The sequence below is a fragment of the Hirundo rustica genome, chromosome Z, assembly GCF_015227805.2.
Source record: "Hirundo rustica isolate bHirRus1 chromosome Z, bHirRus1.pri.v3, whole genome shotgun sequence".
Classification (NCBI taxonomy): Eukaryota; Metazoa; Chordata; class Aves; order Passeriformes; family Hirundinidae; genus Hirundo; species Hirundo rustica.
The window spans coordinates 57,551,506-57,571,066 of NC_053488.1; the positions used below are offsets into that span (position 1 = coordinate 57,551,506).

At 39.6% G+C, this 19,561-nt stretch overlaps 1 protein-coding gene across 1 annotated transcript in view; it reads left to right on the forward strand.

Annotated features, from left to right (window-relative positions):
• The window catches only part of TRPM3 (transient receptor potential cation channel subfamily M member 3), a 436,952-nt gene that overhangs the window by 134,085 nt on the left and 283,306 nt on the right, over positions 1-19,561 (forward strand). The window lies entirely within an intron of this gene.

The window sequence follows — 19,561 nt, forward strand, 5'->3', positions numbered from 1 at the left end:
CGGTGATGGCGGCTGGGCCGAGATGGGGAGGGATGGAGGAGGGGATTTGCTTCACAAACCCCCTGGGACAGCCAGTCGTGGTGCCCCAGCAGGATTTGGAACAGCAGTAACGAACAAAAATGCTGGGGTGGTAGACGAGATGTATCAGAGACTCTGGAGCTGTGGCTGGAAATGGGAAATGCAGGACATCCCAGCAGGGCAGGTGTGCAGTGCTACAGTGCAGCAAAAACTCAGAGCAGTGCCGAAGAAGTAGTGGGGGCAGGACAGTGGCAGCCTGGCTCCCAGCAGGGCAGAGCGGGGCGAACCCAGGATCCCAGGCACCAGAGAAGATGGGGATAGGGCCCCGTTTTAATGAGGCAGGTGTTAATAAAGCTCCAGTTCAGTGGCTGGTCTCACAAGCAGAGGCTCACCCCATGGCAGAAGCAGCAGCTCTGGTTGGGGCTCTGGCAGTAGCAATGAATTCCCTTCCCAAGCAACGGCTCCAACTGTCCTTCTCAAAAATCAAGAGTGAAAGAGAGCCAGCAGCTGCCCCAGCCCTGTCTCCCACCTGCCCCACTCTCATGGCAGTTCTGCCCCTCCTAGAGAAACTCCCAAAACCCAGAGGAGTGCCACCAGAGGCACTTCTCCCCCAAGGCCTGGTCACCTCCCACCATCTCAAGCACCCAGCTCTCAGTGCTTCCCAGCAACTCAATGGGAAAAATTCCACAAGTAAAAGGAATGAAAGGATAGAAACCCAACCCCCAACAATGTTACTGATGATTCTGTGATTTTCCCCTGAACAACAGGCTCACACTGGAGTCTGACTTTGCTCATGTGCTGCCATCCTCATGCACAGCAATACAGCAAAGCTAGCTCATCCATAGACACTGATTTACCAACCTGTGTGCTGCTACCGGTGATCACTTCTCATTAGTGCAAAACTCACATTCTTCCTCACATCCATTAATTCATCAGCCATTAAGTCCTTACTTATAGAATACAATCCAGGGCTAAAACAGATGTTTGAATCAAGCCTGCAGGATTATAGTGGGTGAAGGCATCTTGTAAGCAGGCACAGTGCTCACACAGGTCCTTGAGAGTACATGCTGTTGCTGCTGTGCCAGACAGGCTATACTGGCACAGGGAATGGTGTGGGAATGACATTTCCTGATTAGAGGTACAGTTTAAATACATTTGTATATACAACATATATAAGGCAAGCCACCACTTTTTACAAAGCACTCTCAGTGACTCTTCGAGAATTACAAACTGAAGAAGCTCTACAATAATAAAAATTTAGCTAGGGCTCTGATGTGAATAAAATCATCAATATTATTTTTACCCACATTTTTATTAAACTAGTCCTTAATTTTAATGGTAAGCCTACAGGCTTTCACTTAGATTTATTTATCCTCATTCCTCTCCTCTAAAAAGTCAAAACACATAAATCCTCCTGGTCTTTATTACCTGGCTGCTAATTAATAAACCACAGCAGTCTCTGTGTGGTCATACTGAAACCTATGAAAGCTCTTAGCATGGCTGCAATGATCCTTTGCTAATCAAGTCTTCCAGAAGGTTTGTGAACCTTGTGTGCAAGCCATAAGTAGAAGTTCTACTGTGTGGTTACTTGTACATTTCAGAGCAATCTCTTGTGTCTCTACTGTCACCATTCCTGAGGATTTCCATGAGGAAATCTCTGCATGCTGTTTACCTTCCAATTATAAGGATTATGGAAAAGAATTTACTTAGTGGATTAATTTCCTTTCACTATCTATGGCATGCAGTTGCTATGCAAAACATTCATATCCTATGTACAAGTCCACATTTTAAAGAAAGGGGACATGAGATGACTAGGGCATTTAAAAATTTAAATTTGAAATTGCTAAGTGTTGTTAATTTTCAGGATGAAAAGCTTGTATGAATATAAATTTACAGTCAGTAAAATGCCACTGTCAAAAATTTGACCATTCTAAGCACACTCTTTAATACCTAGAGTTGCTGAAATCCAAACCAAATCAAGCCAAACCCAAAAATGTTCCTATGCAAAACACTTCAAGAGTTGAAATGGACTTAGTGTAAAGGCTACCAGTTGCAAAATATGGGTTTAGTTTGCAAAAGAAGAACAACCAGGCCTCCATCTGTGTGAATGCACCTGACTCGATCTCATCTTAGAGTTTATGGTCCTGCAACAGCAGAAGGCAGGAAACAAACTACTCATGGCAAACTACTCAGATACTATTTCTGTGAGCCAAGGAGTGCATGTTTATCTTCAAGTATTCCTCTGCAGATTCTGAAGGTGTGAAAATACTCAGTTCCCTTCTGTAAAAACTGTCAGCTTCATCAACAGGAACAATTTTGTTCTTCAACACTGGACCTTATCACTTAGAGTTGCCTTCGAACTTGAGTGGAAAACTCATGTTCATAGGCATTGGTCCTCAGAAGAGACACAAAACACATTGACATGTGCTGGAGAAGCAGCACAGGAAACATGAGTAATCCAGGAGGTTTCCAGAGTGCTCTAATGACTTCTTGATAACAGAATTAAGCAAAGATAGCATGAATCAACAAGTTATTTCTGAAAAAGACACAAGAAAGGAAGTCCATAAGAGGCAAAAGTAGGTTCAGGTGGTCCTGGAGAAATTCAGAGACACACTCTGAGCATGCAGGGATAGAGATGGAAAAGAAGTCCATTTGGAATTTAATCCAGTGAAGAAATTTAACAACAAAGACTTTTATGGATGTATCTGCAAAAAGGAAGAAGTGAAAAAGTATGAGCCCACTAGTGAATAGGGCAGAGAATGTGATGACAGAGGAGCTGGAAAATTTGCTGTTTTCTTTGCTTTAGTTTTTACCAGTAAGTCTTGCTATAAGGAATCCATGGCCACACAGACTGGTGGGCAAATCCAGAAAAGTCCAGAAAAACTACCTTAGTAGATGGCGATCAAGGTAGGAAGTATTTAAACATATTGGTCACACACACAATACATGGACACTGATAAGATGCATGTGCAAAGGCAGAGAGAGTTGTCTGATAGCACAGTGAGAATTACATGTATGGAGCTCTGGGTAACCTGCTGGCCCTGGTCTGTGCCTGCTTATTCAGTGCACTGAATATGCTGCTTATACAGGTATACAGCAAGAGAGCGTTTTGGAGAATGAATGTTTATCAAAAAATCATTACAGAAACTATTCCATTTAGTTCCCATGTGTAGTGACACTGTTCACTAGACCAGGTTACTCAGACCACCATCCAACTTGGCCTTGGACATTTTTCGGGATGCGACATTGACAATTTCTCTGTGCAACCTGCTTCAGAGACTCACATTCTCTTAGTAAAGATTTATCTTCTAATGTCTTATCTAAATCTACCTTAATTCAGTTTAAAACCATTTGCCCTTGTCCTATCACAACATGCCCATGTTAAAAAAAAAAAAAAAAAAAAAAAAAAAATTGACTGGGGAAATTATCAAAAACTTTGACCAGTTGATCAGGCATATGGATTTTTCTTTAAGAAATTAAGCTATCCCATTAAAGTTTTTATGTTTGTCAAGTCTAACTACATATGCAGGTTTTGTATTTTTCCCCATATATTGAAATATATGCTTATTGATTCTTCAAAAGCAGTTATAAGATTTAAAAATATTTTATTTTGTTTCTTGAAAGTCATCCTAAATGCTAAAAAATAGCAATTAATGTATGCAGTGTTACTGTCACATGAAAAGGGGAGATTTATTCAAACCCTCAGTATGTGATTATTTATCAGTGTCCCAGGAAAGCCTCGGCCCTTGTGCCTGACCAGTCTGTCAGCATCCTGTTGTGAGGACCCTTCACTGCACGGTTCAGTAGATCAGAGGGTGGTTCAGGGACACTCTCCCTCCTGCCTCTCCAAATCTTTACCCATTGCTGGCTGTCAGATATCTTACCCAGTGAGAGGTGGTTGTACCCTGAGGGCAGATATCTCAGGATGGCACCTGAGATAACTGATACAGTTTTAACACATGGCCAGAGTGTTATGAGCCCCGTGTAAATGCATCCGTCTCTGAGGGTGTCCTGCACTTCTCAGAATGGATCAAAATAATTTTGTGAGATAGCTCTTCAGGTGTGTTTTGTAAAGCAAAAGATTTAATAAAGATGAAATAACAAACAATACAGAAACAACAGAAAAGCTGAGCACAGGTGTCAGAGAAGCCCCTGACATCTTGCTAAAACATCCCAAAAAGCACTTGAGCTCCTTTGTGCACCTTTATAAATACTTAACAATTTAGGAGGGACAACTCGGCTTGCTGTCAGTAGAAACAGGTACAGGTGTTGAGAGACATTTCTAAGCCCAACCAGTGCCCCTGTGCTGGCACTGGACCAATCACAATGAGAGTATCACAGAAGATTCTAGTCCATTTCCCTTTTATGTTCAAAGGTAAACTGAAATTCTTTTCCTTATCTAGAAACACCTGCTTGGGTGTGGAAATACATTACTACAGATAAACCCATGATGGGGACCTGTGTCAGTGACTTTCCTCACAGCTGCTGATTCAAGAGCAGGACATCTCCCTTTCTCTCTCTTGGTTTTAAGATGCTGGGAGGGTTTTCAGCAGGAAAAGACACTGAGTTCCCTCTTCTCAAGGGTTTTGACAGAGCCTGGCTGTGGGGTCTCCACTCCACCGTCCATTTAGACCCGATAAATTGTCTTCTGTCTGGGAGGTTGGGTATGCCAACTGCATTCCAACTGGCAGCAGCAAGTTTATTTTCCTCCATAATTTCCTAACCCCCAGTAATTTCCCACAGTGTTGTTTGAAAAAGGTCTTCTTCCTTCTTTAATTGGATTTGATTAGTTGTAACTAACAACTATTTCAAGTAGAGCCAGATGTGACTTCACAAAGTTGGTCTTTCTAGCTGAGATGAACAGGGAAAAGCAGCACCAAAGCAGAAAACTGGGCTCTGAAATTTTTACTGATAGCACTTAATTCTATTTTACATTTCATTGTGACCAGCTCTTATGATGTGGCATTGTTCAAGACTGCTTCATAAAAACTGTTAGACAGGGACAATATTTCAATGTGGTCTTCAAAAATTTGTAATTTTCAAGGTGTCTTGGTTTGAAAAGACAGGTGTCTGCTAAGGAGAGGCAGGCCTCTCCAGGAAATGAGGAATTCAAATCCTTCTCTCCGTGTTATTATAATTTGGAAGATTAAAAAAACCCAAAACTTTTCAGTCAGAGCTATGGGGAAAAGGAATAACAGTCTTTTACTAGTAAATATAACAGGCCAGACAAAAAAAAAAACAAAAACCCAGCAATTATAACAATAGTAGAACAGAACCAAGAACCCCGAGGGCAAACGGTGGCGGCTCCAGCGCTGATGGCTGGAAGCCGGGCGCGGTGGACTGTCCTCCGCAGGCACGGGGTGTCCTGGCAGGCAGAGGTGGCAGTGCCGGAGAAGCCGCAGCGGCGGGACCCGGGCTCACCCAAAATCCAGCAGGACAGCGAAGAAACTCTGAATTCCTGGGCGCTCCAACAGATGGTAGAATTCCCAGGGCCAGACCCCTCCGTTACCCGTGGACTCCAGCAGCCAGCCGTGGCCCAATCGGTGCTCCCCGCGGAAGGAGAGCCGCGAGACACCCCCCACCCTCAGCTCTCTCCGGGAGCTTTTCTCCCTCCCCCAAACTAAGTTATCAGCTTCTTTTGTCCAGGTTAAGCACTCAGCATTTAGTCTCCTAGGAACTTGGGAGGGGGAAAAAATTCTACAGTAAACTTAACCCTCAAAACAAGGTGATTTTTTTCTTATCATTGAAATAGTGCAAAGGAAAAGCTCTTCATTTGCAGTATAGAGGATAACTATAGACAAGAGATATAGCTGTAACTTCTTAGTATTTTGATATTGGTACAAAAGTCTGATTTTCCAGTTCTTAATGTATAATTGCCTGGTACTCTTTAATCAACACCAGAGGAAACACATCAAATAAGTTTGCTTGATAATTTAAATTAATGCATTTAAATTTCACAGAATTTTATGTAGCATCGAACTTGCATGGCATGGCGTCTGTTCTTGCTTTTAACTGTCATAAGTGTTTATACATGATGGCCCTTAAGCCATTGTTGTCTGCCTAAAAACCTTATACATCAATTGTGCTGGTTGATGGGCATATGTTAGGTAATATATTTAATGGGTCACAAATTAATTTCCATGGAAAACTACTGGCTATCAGAGGAAAAGATTATTTAATCAGCTATGATAAACCTACCGTTGAGAATATGAAGAGTGGAAATTGAATTACAATGTTCTAAAACTACCAAATATACAGCAATGCATAACTTTTTCACCACAGTAAATTTACTTATCACTTGATTTTAGCTGACTAATAACAAATTCAAATACTGTTATGTTCAAATATGGCCTTTGTGATGCCTCTTTATATGTTTTTTCAGGCTTTTAAGAAAGGATGAACTTTTTTTTATAGGCACAGGTGTCTGCTTCAGTCATGGTGAGGCAGCGCAGGACATCAGATCATCTTGTACGTGCAAAAAGTAGCCGCATTCCCAAGATTTTTAGTTAAAATGTAGTGTCATTCTCTGGTTAATCAATCACTCAAGTACCTTCTGTTACATATCATGGGATCTTACTTATTTGCACATTATTGTAACAAAATATCAAAAGATATTTTTCATGCTGTGGTTTTTGATTAAGGCACTGCATTTTTACTGCACATTTTCTTCTTCTCATGGAGAACTGAAACTGAAGGCAGATTCAAATTTTTACTGTATTAGGTGGAATGTTTTGGTTGGTAAAAATGATATTTCATTACCTAAAACATAATACTACACTGTAGAGAATAATGTTCTGTACTATGAAAGAAAAATAATCTGAGTGAAAAATTTATATGTTTATAATGATGTTTCATTATGAAATCCTTCCCAAAAAAGTATTTTCTCTGACTACCTGAGACTCTGGCAGTATTTCTAAATTGCATGAACTGTGCGCAGAAATATTTATGCAAGTGCCTAAAACTAAATTTGTCTTATGAAGAAAATTAGCCCTCAAGTTGTCCTAATACAGTTAAGAAAAAAGAGCAAAGGTTCTGACCCTCAGGACTATTATGTTGCCATTGGCCATTGTTCCAGCCAAGAAAATGGAATCATAGAGTAATAATTTCCCATCTATGAGGAAATTAGGGAGGAGACAACATGCCAGAGAAGACCACAACTGACCAGCTGGGAATACATGCAGGGTAAACTACCCTCTCACTTACTGGCTCTCTTTCAGGAACCCGTGCTGGAAAGCTTGTGCCATCCCCATACCAGCTTAATTTCTGTTATTTTTCTGTCACAGAACTGCAGAATATTCTGAGTTCCACAAGGTTCATCACGTCTAACTCTTATGAGAATGGCCTATAGAGGGATCAGCCTTGGTGGTTTTAGCATCATTCTTTAACTAACTGAGATAATCTCAGGGTATATCATCATATCATCATGGCTGGATTTCAGTCATGGGCTTTCAGAAGGAATTTGTGCTGCTGCATTTTATAGAAGTGTTGAATTTCACTTTAATCTTGTTGGGTAGCCTTCAGCTGGGTACTTCTCCACTGGAGATCCTCCATGACCAGAGCCCCTTGGGTGGTGGTGTGGGTCTGGATATAAGTGCCAGGTTACCCATGTCACAAATGGTGTGTCACCCAACCATTGTGTCTCTGAGGTCAAGAACTTTTTCTCTTAGCAGATAGCTCAAGGAAAATGGAAAGTCTTTGTTACGAACTTGTCTGCCTTTTTTTTTTTTTTCTTTCCTGTCTCACAATCTAAAGCTGTGGGCTCTGCTCAGAAAAAGAAGGTCGTAGAGACTGTAGTTGTTAACACCACTTGAATTCTTAGCAGTGTACTGGACAATTATTGATGTGACTATATCTGTGTTCACTCAAAGTCTCTTTCCAATGTAGGTAATGCATTTATTTGACAACAAGATGCTAGGGAAATCATTGATATTTGTTTTGGAAAAATCTCTGAACTACATTCCTATTGTTTCCATGCTGTAGTTGGAAATTGTTTACTGTGTTAATCTATTATATAAATAATATACTACAACTCTCAAGTCAAATGCAAAAAAGAAAACGTGTAACAGAAAATAAATTTTAATAACGCTTAGTCTAGTGAAAGGAGCCTTTCCCAAGGTAAGAGAAAGAGAGAAAATAATAGGTTTTGTGCCCAAAGCAGTCCAGATGGAATCCCAGTAGGAGACACACTAGTGTAAATAGAAGTTTTGTTTATTTCAGGCAATGTATGTTTCACATTTCTGCTACATTTCTTTGTTTTCCTAATTATGATATGCTAATATTCAATTGCTAAGCCTTCAGTGATTTTTTTTTTCAATTTTCTTGTTTTTTGACATAAAGTGCTTATTCATTTTTTCTTGTAATAAAAATAGGTTTATTTTATGGCAAAATTGGCTTCAAACCATTACGTAATACTTTTGCTTTTCTTTCTGCTTCAATGTAGTCAAAATATTATATATTATGCCAAATAAAATACCTCAGGTAGCAAACCATCTTATCTTGCTACATTCTTCAAAGTAATTTATGTAAGCTGTGCTGTAACAACTTTCCAAAGCTCAAAATATAAATCTAGGTTGTCATGGATACACACATGAGAAGGCTTCCTTTATAAATATGTTAGGAGTCTGACAATTTATTTTTAGCAGAATTTTCAAAAAAGAAAAAAAAGATGTAGTATATAACCAAGGCCATTATTTATTCTGATTGCACTTCAATACATTTCTGTTTCTTCCTCTTCATTATCTCAAAATGTCTTTTAACAAGAAGGTTTATGTGGATGTCAAAATGGCTGATAAGGGCCCTGGGCTTTTTCTCAGTTATGTTACCCTGTCTTGGTACCAAGTATGCCTGAAGTGGAATTTATATACTGTTTATCACCAGTTAGAAAGTTAGAGTTTTTTACCTAGCACAGGGTTAAGCAGTGCTTTCAGAATTGAAAAAAAACCCCATTCAGCTGGCATTTTTCTCTCACATTAGTTAAAATAAATACAGTGATTATGACATATATCTGGATAAACAAAATAATTCATGGAACTTCCAAGTCAGGAGACACCTTCTGGTATAAGACATATCAGATTATATCAGACGTCTTCCATTTTGTTCCCTCTTCTCTGCTGCATCAGTAGTGCAAGGAGCAATGCCCTCATATGTGATTTTCTGTTACTAGTAATTGTAAAACACAAAGTTATATGCCTCTAATAAACAAACGAGAAAAAAACCCCCATAATTTAAAAAGGAAATATAGATTGCTGGGAGTAATTAATAGTCATAAAAGTGTACTAAACAAATTATTATTTTAACACATTTTATCAGTAGATTTTGATAAAACAGAAAATAAAGAAGATGCTAGTTCAGAGGTCTGAAATTTTATGTGTATTAATATAAAGTAAAACAACCCCCCCAAGCCATTAAAGATGATAAATGGAGGATTTCCATAGAATAAACACAAAATATTATGAATTATCTAAAATGTCACAATTTTCCCCAGAGTACATAAATGTTCTTGTCTCTGGCTTGTTGCATGAACTTTGGTAGAAAATCAGATTGTATTTAGCATTTGTGCAATTCCTTTCACAGAAATACTGTTAACTAAAAATTTCCTAAAAATTTCACTTATGAAAATATAATCCCACGTGCTGACTTATTAGAAGATTATATCAGACATAAAATAATTTTGAAAAATGGTTATCAAAGATGTTGATACAAATACCTATTCATTATTATTTTCCAGGAGGTTTTTCTCCTGAGAACTTCTAACTTGCTTATGTCTGTTGGACAGTTTTCAGATTATTCTCTTCTAAATTAGCTTAACTGCTGCAGTGAAATGATATGTAAATCATAGCCATGGATGAATCAGAAAGTCTTTGTTATAAATCTGAAAAATAATTCATGACTTGTGTCCTCAATACAGCAGACACTTTATACAAAACACAATAGAAGCATCAAGTTTAGTGCCAACAGTACAGGAAGAAAGTGTTTGTTTGCCTTCTGGGACTAAGCCATAAATCACAGAGCCAATATTTCTGACCTAGCATATTAAGAAAGTGCTAAAAAAATGAAGGAGAGGGTGAAATCACACAGTCCTCTAGAGAATCTATTATTGGCTAAGGCTGGCAGGATAGCCATTGTTTGATAAAATAAAATATGGCATTACTACATTATGAAATTGCTCTCTCTCAAATTTACTTTTCAGATTCTAGTACTGAGGAGTCTAAAATACAATATGCATGTGTCGTCTTGGCAGGTGATTTGAAAATCTTATTAATAAGGGTTTGTAAGTATCAATAGGATCATTGAAGTTGTACAAATGATGGGACTCAAATATCAGAGCACTTTAAAAATAACAAACATGCTATGCCAGTTGGATGTTACAAAACAGTCTACAGTGGGGACATTGACCTGTCAGAGTCTTGCTAGGTAAGCCAAAAAAGCTCCTCCAGAAAAGCCTTCCAGCAGCTTTATATTGCCAGTGGAATCTGTCCCTTAAGTATTGGTATGAGTGGCTAGAATTTTATAGCAGTGATGGGGGAGCCGCGAGCACAGTGCAGTGTTAGACAATGCTCAATTAAAGCTATTGCAAAGACTAGTTGCATAACTGAGTGACACTTTAAAAAAACAATCCTCTTCCATTTTCTTTTGCCCTGTTTTCCTGTTCCTGTGGACTCTGCTCTTCTGTCTCAATACTTTTGTGTATTTTCTTTGGAGAAGTGAAGTATGGGCAACTTGTCTCCTTGAAATAAACTAGTAGTTAGTCTGTCATGAGTAGTACTAGTTGTGCTGTACCAAAAAAAAAAAAAAAAAAAAAAAAAAAAGGATTTTTCTGTAGAGCAGTTTTATATTTTACTCTGCTGTCTGGTTTAAGAGTTTAGAACTGCCTGAACAAGGGTTTGTTGCTGTTATTCACTTAGTATATGGGGGTTCACAAACAACTTAAAAATTGACATCAAAATTAACACATTTTGGGCAGATATTTTGGTGTATGAGTGATGGCTTTTCAAATGGACTGATTTAATTTGTCTATAAACTGTGAAACAAATATGATGCAATGTAAAGGTAACAATGAAGATCTAGTTTCTGGTTTTGGTGGTTTTTTGGTTTTGTTTTGGGGGGTTTTGTTTGTTTGTTTGTTTGTTTGTTTGTTTTTTAAATTTCTGTGGTTTCTTTTGATCAAGGAACTACCTTACACTTTACATCTGAGAAGGAAAAGGGTGCAAATTCTATAACAAAACTGATTTAAAAAAAAAAAAAATCAGTCTCAGGAAGTGGTTAGACAAATTCAAGCTGAGACTACATCTTATTTGATACAATTGATGTGGTTGCTCTTGCTCTCATCTGGCATTTTTTATGTCACCCATCTGTTGTGTCTGGCTAGGAAACCAGATTAACTGTCTTCAGAGGCCTTGACTACTCTTCCTACAGTTTTGATCAGTGATCAGTCTAAAAGCCCCCAAGCTTTGGTTTCTTCCCAGTGAAACTCTGTATGCAAATACGTAATAATTGCAACAGATTATATGGAAAACACCATCCAGAGTTTGTTGTTGTCCAGATGTGCCTATAATTGTTACAGGGAAAAAGTAGGTGTAGAATTGGAGGTGTTCATGAGACCAGGATATAACAAGAATATATGTAGACTTAGTATGTGACTTTAGAAATAAATCAAAGCAAAATCCAGAAAGTGGTGAAAATAGACCCAATTAAAGTAATCAGTTTGAAAGTTTATTTTAAAGTAGACCACTGGAGTAATTTGTATCTATTTGTGAAGATAAATGTAATTTTGAATAATAGTGCTTGTTGCAGTATATTTGTCCAGATTTTGACATTCCTCATTTGTTTAATTTCATTAAGAGCTCAGCCTTACACAATTTCATGTGTTATTCAGTGAAAGAAAATCACAAATTTCTCAGGGGATGCAGAGGATCACCAACTCTGTAAATCGTCCTCTTATTGCCTAGTAGAAGACGTTGCTACTCAAAATGTGTGTGGAAAAATTACTTACAACTCTAGTCAAGCTTTATTCTTTAATTGAGGCTGAAATTTCTGTGAAGGATTTCCTAGTGGAAGTTCAAGTATACAGTTAGTTAATTCATAGTACCTGTGTAATAAGCATAATTTCATCTCTTTACCAGGTCCTTTTGCTGTTATCTGCTAGTAGTATATATGTCTGTGTTACATTGATTTGGCAGTCTTCCTTGCAGCTGCTTCTGTCATGCTGCCTGCTGTGTCTCTTCTGGGCTATCAGCCACTGGGGTGTTTCTTCACAAGTGTGAGGGTGCCTCTCTGCAGTCTTTTCAGTTTTGGTGACTGAACCATTTATTGAGAGAGAGATCCTTCACCACAAGGGCTTGCTGGACATATTAGTTCCTCAAACCAGCATGCACAGTGGTACACAGCTAACTGAGTAGCTGGGGAGAGTACTGAAGGCAATGCAGGATTAGCTGTCTGCACTGATGCATGTTGAAAATTATAAAAATATAGTGAAAGGGCATACTCAGGAAAGCAAATGGGTCAGTAGTGAAACACTGTGCTCAATCCATCTGAAACAACAGAGCTGGTGTATCCACTAGGGTTCCTCACCTTTGGGAGGAGGGCAGAAGTTGTGGGGGTGAGGTGTTGCAGAAATGCAGTATCTGTGGAAAATATAATTTTGTTATCTTGGGGTTTTTTATAACCCCATAGCAGAAGGCATTAAAGATTTTTTTTTTTTTTTTAATTAATTGCTGCATTCAAAGGGTAGTAAATTGTTTTCCAGTTCTGCAGTACTGTGACCTGAAGTGAGGAAGTTGCCCTTGCTGGATATACTGCATCTGCCTGAGTCAAGTGAAGTACAGAAGTGCAAGAGAGTTGTTCTGTAGGGTCTTCATTGAAAGGCGTAACAGTCAGGGTGAATTGGTCTCATGAAGTACTGCATTTTTTTTCTGCATATTCTCTGGCAAAATAATCAAGACTAGAAAACATTAAACTACAATAACTTAGTAAATTTGATATCTGAATGGGAAATTATAAAGAAAATTATGTTATAAGTCAAAACTGAGAAAGTATTTACACAAAGTTAAACAGTGCAGATAAGAACATAATGGCTAAAATGGAAAGAGACTTTTAGCACAAACATAAATCTAAATGAGCATCCTTATTTCTGTCATATGCTGCAGAGGTTAAAGAACTGATAGCTTGCCTACACTTGAAATTCTATTTAAACTAAGATAGGTTGCAATTTAAAATGAGGTATTTGTACCTAAGTAACAATCAACCATGGACATTTCTAGTCCCAAAATATAAGTGTTACATCCCTATGTGTCTTAACCTGCTCCAAAGATAAACTCTAAAAGGCTTTAGCCCTCAATTAAAGAGGAACTTCTGGTGTAAAACACCATTCAAAGATACAACTTCAATATTTAAGGGTAGGTGTAATACTTGGAGACCTACTGAAGGTAAAGTAGTGCAAATTATCAGTAGCTGCAGAAGTGAAACCACAAAAAATGGTGAAGGCTCCTCGTGACCTATCTGTTTAAACTTAGATTTTCAGTCCATAGTCTGACTTTGAGACTCCTCCACTGTGTATTTTGGAACTGGGAACCATCAAATGGGGTCTCTAGAAAAATACTTCTGACAAGGGAGCAGTGGGTGTGCTGCACTGCCCAGTTCACCTGCTCTCTCACAAGTCTGCTTTCCCTGGTTCTCCACAGTTCAGTGTGCTATGGTACCTCTGAGATCTCTTGTGGTAGCCCATCTAGGTGCTTTTCCAGGCTAGATGCAGATCTGTGAAAGGAAATCTCAAGGTAGTAGGCATATAAAATAATCACCTTTGATATTCATCACATCCTTATAAAACTTGGGATAAAAGAAAGAATACCCTTTATTTTGGATTTTCAGTCAGTTGCCAAAATACATATTTTAAAGCTACATACAATGATCTGTAGCTACATACAATAATGTTTACATATATGCTTGAAATCCTCTATGGAATTGTCTTCATCTATAGCAGATTATTTAATAAATATATAGACATTACATTAGTATGTGTGTCTGTGGCTGAAGAAGAGGGAATTTTGAGCATGTGGCAAAAGACCTGTAAAATACCTTGGCAGAGATAACAGCAGAAAAACCACCTCAGGCATGCAAAGAATAGAAAAGATGTGGGACAAGTGGATTAATTTTATAATTTAATTATCAGTTGAGTTAAGCATCAATTAAATTTGTGTCTCCTAAGAAGTTATGGCAGGCATAAAATTAAGTGTAGTTTATCCAAATCTTATAACAGAAACTTATCTTTCTATCCTCTGATTTGCAAGAAATCACAAGAAATGGACATAAGTAAATTGAAATATGACTGTGTTGAAAAAAACTCTTTTGCTGTTATTAGTGTAGCCTTCTATTCATTGATGTACTTTTCAATTTTTTTCAGCTTATAGACCTGCAAAGTGACTGGATACTAAGAGACTCTCTTTCCTATACCAATGGAAGGATTTTTTAGCACTGACTTTGAAACAAAAGCTTCTAAATTATTTCTTTTTCTGTTGCCATCCTGCCATTCCCTCCACAAACCTAGGAGATGGCCAAAATGTGTTATGAAGAACTAGCACCGCCATCAGCATGTTTGTGTGTAATCCCATCATGGCCACTGCAAGCAAAGTAGTTCTATTTTTAAATGCGTGGGTAGCTCTATTTTTTCTAGTATTCACTATCCCCCTGGGAAGTGCAAGCCCTTTGGTCTGAGAGCAAGGAAGCCTTGACAAAGCAGCTCTCTAGCTACACTGTGAAAATGTTTTTCTTCTCACATAAGATGTATTGAGGCCTTTGGTCCCCACATCATCCTTCTCTCTAAATTTGGGAGCTATGGATTTAATAGGTGAACTGTTGAGTGGATGAGGGCTTGGCTGGATGGTCACATCCAGAGGGTAGTGATCAATTTTTTGACCAACATCCATACAAGAACTGTCCTCCAGGGGTCTGTAGTGGCACCAGTCTTGTTTAAATATGAAATGGACAGCCGGATTGAGTGCACCCTCAGCAAGTTTGCAAATGACACTAAGCTGAGTGGTGCAGTTGGCACACTTCAAGGACAGGGTGCCATTCAGAGGGACCTCGAAAAGTTTGAGAAGCAGGGCCATGGGGTTTAACAAGGCCAAGTACAAGGCCTTACACCGGGGCCAGGGCAAGCCCCAGTATCAAAGCAGGCTGAGTGATGAGCAAATTGAGAGCAGCTTGGCAAAAATAGGACTTGGGGATGCTGGTGGGTGAGAAGCTGGACAAGAGCCAGCCATGGGCAGTCACAGCCCAGAAAAACAGTTGTGTCCTGAGCTGCATCCTAAGCAGCATGGCCAGCAGGGCCAGGGTGGGGATTCTGCCCATCTGCTCTGCTCTCTTGAGACCCCACCTGGAGTCCTGCATCCAGTTCTGGAGGTCGCCAGCACAGGGGAGGGCCACAAAGATGGAGGCTGGAGAGCCTCTCCTGTGAGGAAAGGCTGAGAGAGTTGTTATTCAGCCTGAAGAAGAGAAGGCTCCACAGAGACAGTCTCCTAGCAGACAGTCTCTCTCAGCAGTCTCCCACACCTGAAGGTGCCTATAGGAAAGATGGGGACAGACATTTTATCATGACCTCTTGTGATGGGAAAAGGGGCTGTGGTTTTTAAACTGAAGGAGATCAATCTATATAAGGAAGAAGTTTTTTAGAATGAGGGGGGTAAAATACTGACACAGGTTGCCAGAGTCATGGTTGACTCCGAATCTCTGGAAACACTCAAAGTCAGGTTGGACAGGACTCTGACCAGATTTACTTCAAGGTGTCCCTGCTTATTGCAGGGATGTTGCAGTAGATGTCTTTTAAAGGTCCCATCTAAACCAAACTATTCTAATTTTATGATTCTGCTCTATGATGTACATGGGAAAAACAGGTGTGATATCATGGGAAAACTCTTCTGCCTGATGTTTCTCCACAAGTAGACAGTAGCCATATAGAAGAATTTTTCTACCATGCTGACCAACACATCTCTCTCATTTACTGGTCCTGCCCTTTCTGTCTTTCATTTACACAGTATCTCTTATTTCATAAAGGAATTCTTACTTGGATGGGAGTGTAGTGTTGACGTTTGCTTAAAATACCTTTTTGTTTAATTTTGCTCTCAGGTTGAAAGTGTTGGACATTTCTGATATGCGAAGAGTGGTCTGGGTGTTAATATGTTTCTCAGAAAATTTTCATCCTATAGCATTTCCAGAGGTATTAAGTTTTACTGTATCAGGGGTTTCTAAGTGTAGAATTATTGTCATGTTAGATTGCAGGAACACAAAAAGAGTTGGTCAAAAAAGATGTTTGCCATGAACAATAGATTTAAGAAGAATAGTGATGCAGGAAGCAGTGGAATTTGTCTTCTATTTGCTTTGCTTTCCTGTGGTATCAAGGGTGGTCCTTCACAAGAGACAAAGAACTAGAGGTGAATACTGATGGTGCAGTGAGCATGCTTCAAGGACAAAATGATTTAATATGAAAGTGGCACCTCTGTCTTTTATATCTGGCAAAGCAGGTCTTAAATTCTAGTAGGATTGCTACATCTTTGCATCACCTAATAGGCCTCAGATTGTAGGAGCTGATCTGATCTGAGCACTTGCTTTCTCCAACAGAAATATGAGATTCAAACACTGACTTTTTCACTGAAGTGACAAAAAGTCCCCCAAACCACACAACACCGCACCCCCCCCCCCAATAATATTCCTAATATTTCACTACTATTTTTAATCATTGTTGTCAGAATCTCTGGGGGGGGGGGGGGGGGGCGGGCGGGAATTCTGAATTTCCTTCTGCACTTTCCATATCCTCACCATCTGTGCTTACCAAATATGGCGGTAGGGAAGTGGGGGTGTGCTGGGAATTCAAAGAGATCTCCTTGCTTCAGTTTCCTCGTATTTACACTTAATAGCCTCAAAATCATTCCAGTATTGGTAATTATAGGAAAGAAACATACATCAAAAATAAAACTAATTCAGGCTTGGCCTTAAGGACAAGCAGTTTAAATGGTTCCCAAAGACATCCAAGGATTTTGTGGTGGAAGTGAAGCTCCTATCTCATGATATTATCCTGTCCATCAGAGCTTCCTCACTGCCACTGACAGAAGTTCGTATTCTTGCACTCACTTTGTACAAGTACAAATGATCAGACAAGGTACAAAGCCAAGGAAAACAGGCACGTGAATAAGGATTGGTGTGTATTAAACACTGCAGCATAAAACAACTTTCATCCCTAAGGTATTGTTTGTAGAAGGCGGCAATGATAGAACCCATCTCAAAGACAGGAAGCTCTGTGGAAGTTAGAAGATACATTGAGCTCACTATTTTTAGTATATTAAAGCTATCCGTTATGTTTCTTCATTGTGTTTAGGTCTCTAGCATCTTGAGAGAGCTATTACTCTACTCATTGAAAAGAAGGGTGGTATGCAATGACTCCTCTGTCTTCTTTGACATGAGCACACAGGCTGAACATTTTGTTTTATAGCAGATGCCTAATGCAAAGCGGGCATGAAAGGGACATGGTAATGATGAGTATGGTACCTTCCCAAGAAATTCTTTCAACTCTTTCCTGAACTTCAAAGGCAGAAAAAGTTCTAAGCATTACTTCAGGGAGTGTGGGATAGGGGAAGGCCATGGTCTTGACTGTTGTGAGTTCTTGTTTCTGATTTTTCTTTCTTTGAACTATGAACCCCAAAAGCTTAATCATTTGATATGATTACCTTTATAGCTGAATAGAGTCATCATGCTATACACCTTCCTCTTTTAAGTCAGGATTGCTTTTTTCTACCTGTTTAATTTCTTTCCTTTATACAGCCTTGGAAAAGCAGTTGCAGATAATCATATTTTCTTACTCAAGTTTAATTCCACCATAAATGCAAGGGGTTTTTTCTCCTTTCATTAAAAAAAAAAAAAAAAAAAAAACATTCAGAAATCAAACAAGATGCATTTAAATATGTGTAATTTTAAAATTTTAGCTGCTCGGTCACAACCAGAAATTCATCTGCACAAATTTTGTCACTAAGTTATATCCCCTGGTGTCCTACCCACTCCATTCTACAGACAGCTCATGGTCTAGTCCCTGTAAATTTGAGGTTCTATAGTTTTGCCATGTACGGTGGGCTGGAACAAGTGAGACCTCTTCTGGTGCACAGTCAGTCTTGCACTTTGTTCTTGGACTTAATTTTATGGGCAGAAGAGTTTTGAATCCACCACTGGCATTGAATAAGAACCTTTATACAGTTCCTGAGAGGCTACAGTGAAGAGGAGCTGATTGGTATGCCTATATTCAAAAGAAGCAGTAGTCTCCATCTCTTTGCACCCCATTTGGACAATTATTCATCTTTACTGATGAATGTAGGTACAATACTAAGAATAAATTATAAATAGAGGCGAAATATATGTACTTTATGGGGATTAAAATGAAATGTGAAAGTGGCAGATCAGTGAATCCTAGCCAAGTAAATTGAACATTTATTTCCTAACCTCAGTTATGACAGATTTAAACTTTACTGAAAGAAGAAGCAGGTGTTTTCATCCATAATCTGAGTAAAAAATCTGAGTAATTACTGGCAAAATGAAAAGTCACCATTGCTTTACAGAATGTTTCTTTTACACCTCCTAACTCTTCCGTCATGAAATCTTCATTAAAAAAAAAAACAAAAAAAAACACCAAACAAACAAACAAAACAAACAAACAAACAAAAAAACCAAAACAAAAAACACCCACCAAAACACAAAAACCTGCTCCTCCATTACCTGGGAAGGCCATTTACTGCCCTACTGCTCCAAACATGCTTTGCCATGCTTGAATGTCCCGCGCAATATTACTTCATGTGTTTTCATGTCTTTGATAGAATTATTTAATGCACATATTTAATATTCAAACAAGCTGAATTGGTTTGGCTTTGTCTGAGGGGCATTTTTTTTTTTGCCAGGATGCATATGTTAGCCCTCATGCTCTTATAGTACAGCCTCTAACCACTGCCACTTGCCACTAGCACACCGCTGCTATGCCAGATCAATTAAATGCTTCCTACAGCCATTGTTATCAGTAATTCAAGAGCGAATTTTTTCACCCCCTCTCTCTTGTCTGAGCCTTGGCCCCACCTCCCCTCATGCCGTTTCCCTTTCCCCGCAATGCTCTGGGAAAGAAAGTGCAGGTACCCCTCCCTTGCTTTATTTAAATTCGTTTCCTTCTGCCCTGCTTTTGGCCCAGGGAAGCGCATGAGTGAGGCAGGTGGCTCGGCTGCGAGCCTGGCCAGCCCTGCTGCTCCCGGAGGCGGGCGGGAAAGGCCGCTCGCGGCTGCATCCCGGTATTCCTGCCGACTGCCCCTCTCCGCGCCGGGAGCTGCCTGCCCCACGCGGGCGGATCGCCTCCATCCCTCCGGCCGCATTTGGCATGCACGGGCACTGCCGGCCCCGCGCAGGAGGCTGCTGCTCCATGCAGGCGGCTCGGCGGCTGCCACGGCCCCCCCGCGCCCAGCCCAGCCCAGCCCATCCTAACCCAGCTCCTCCTAAGCCAGCCCAGCCGAGCCCAGTCTCTGCCCTG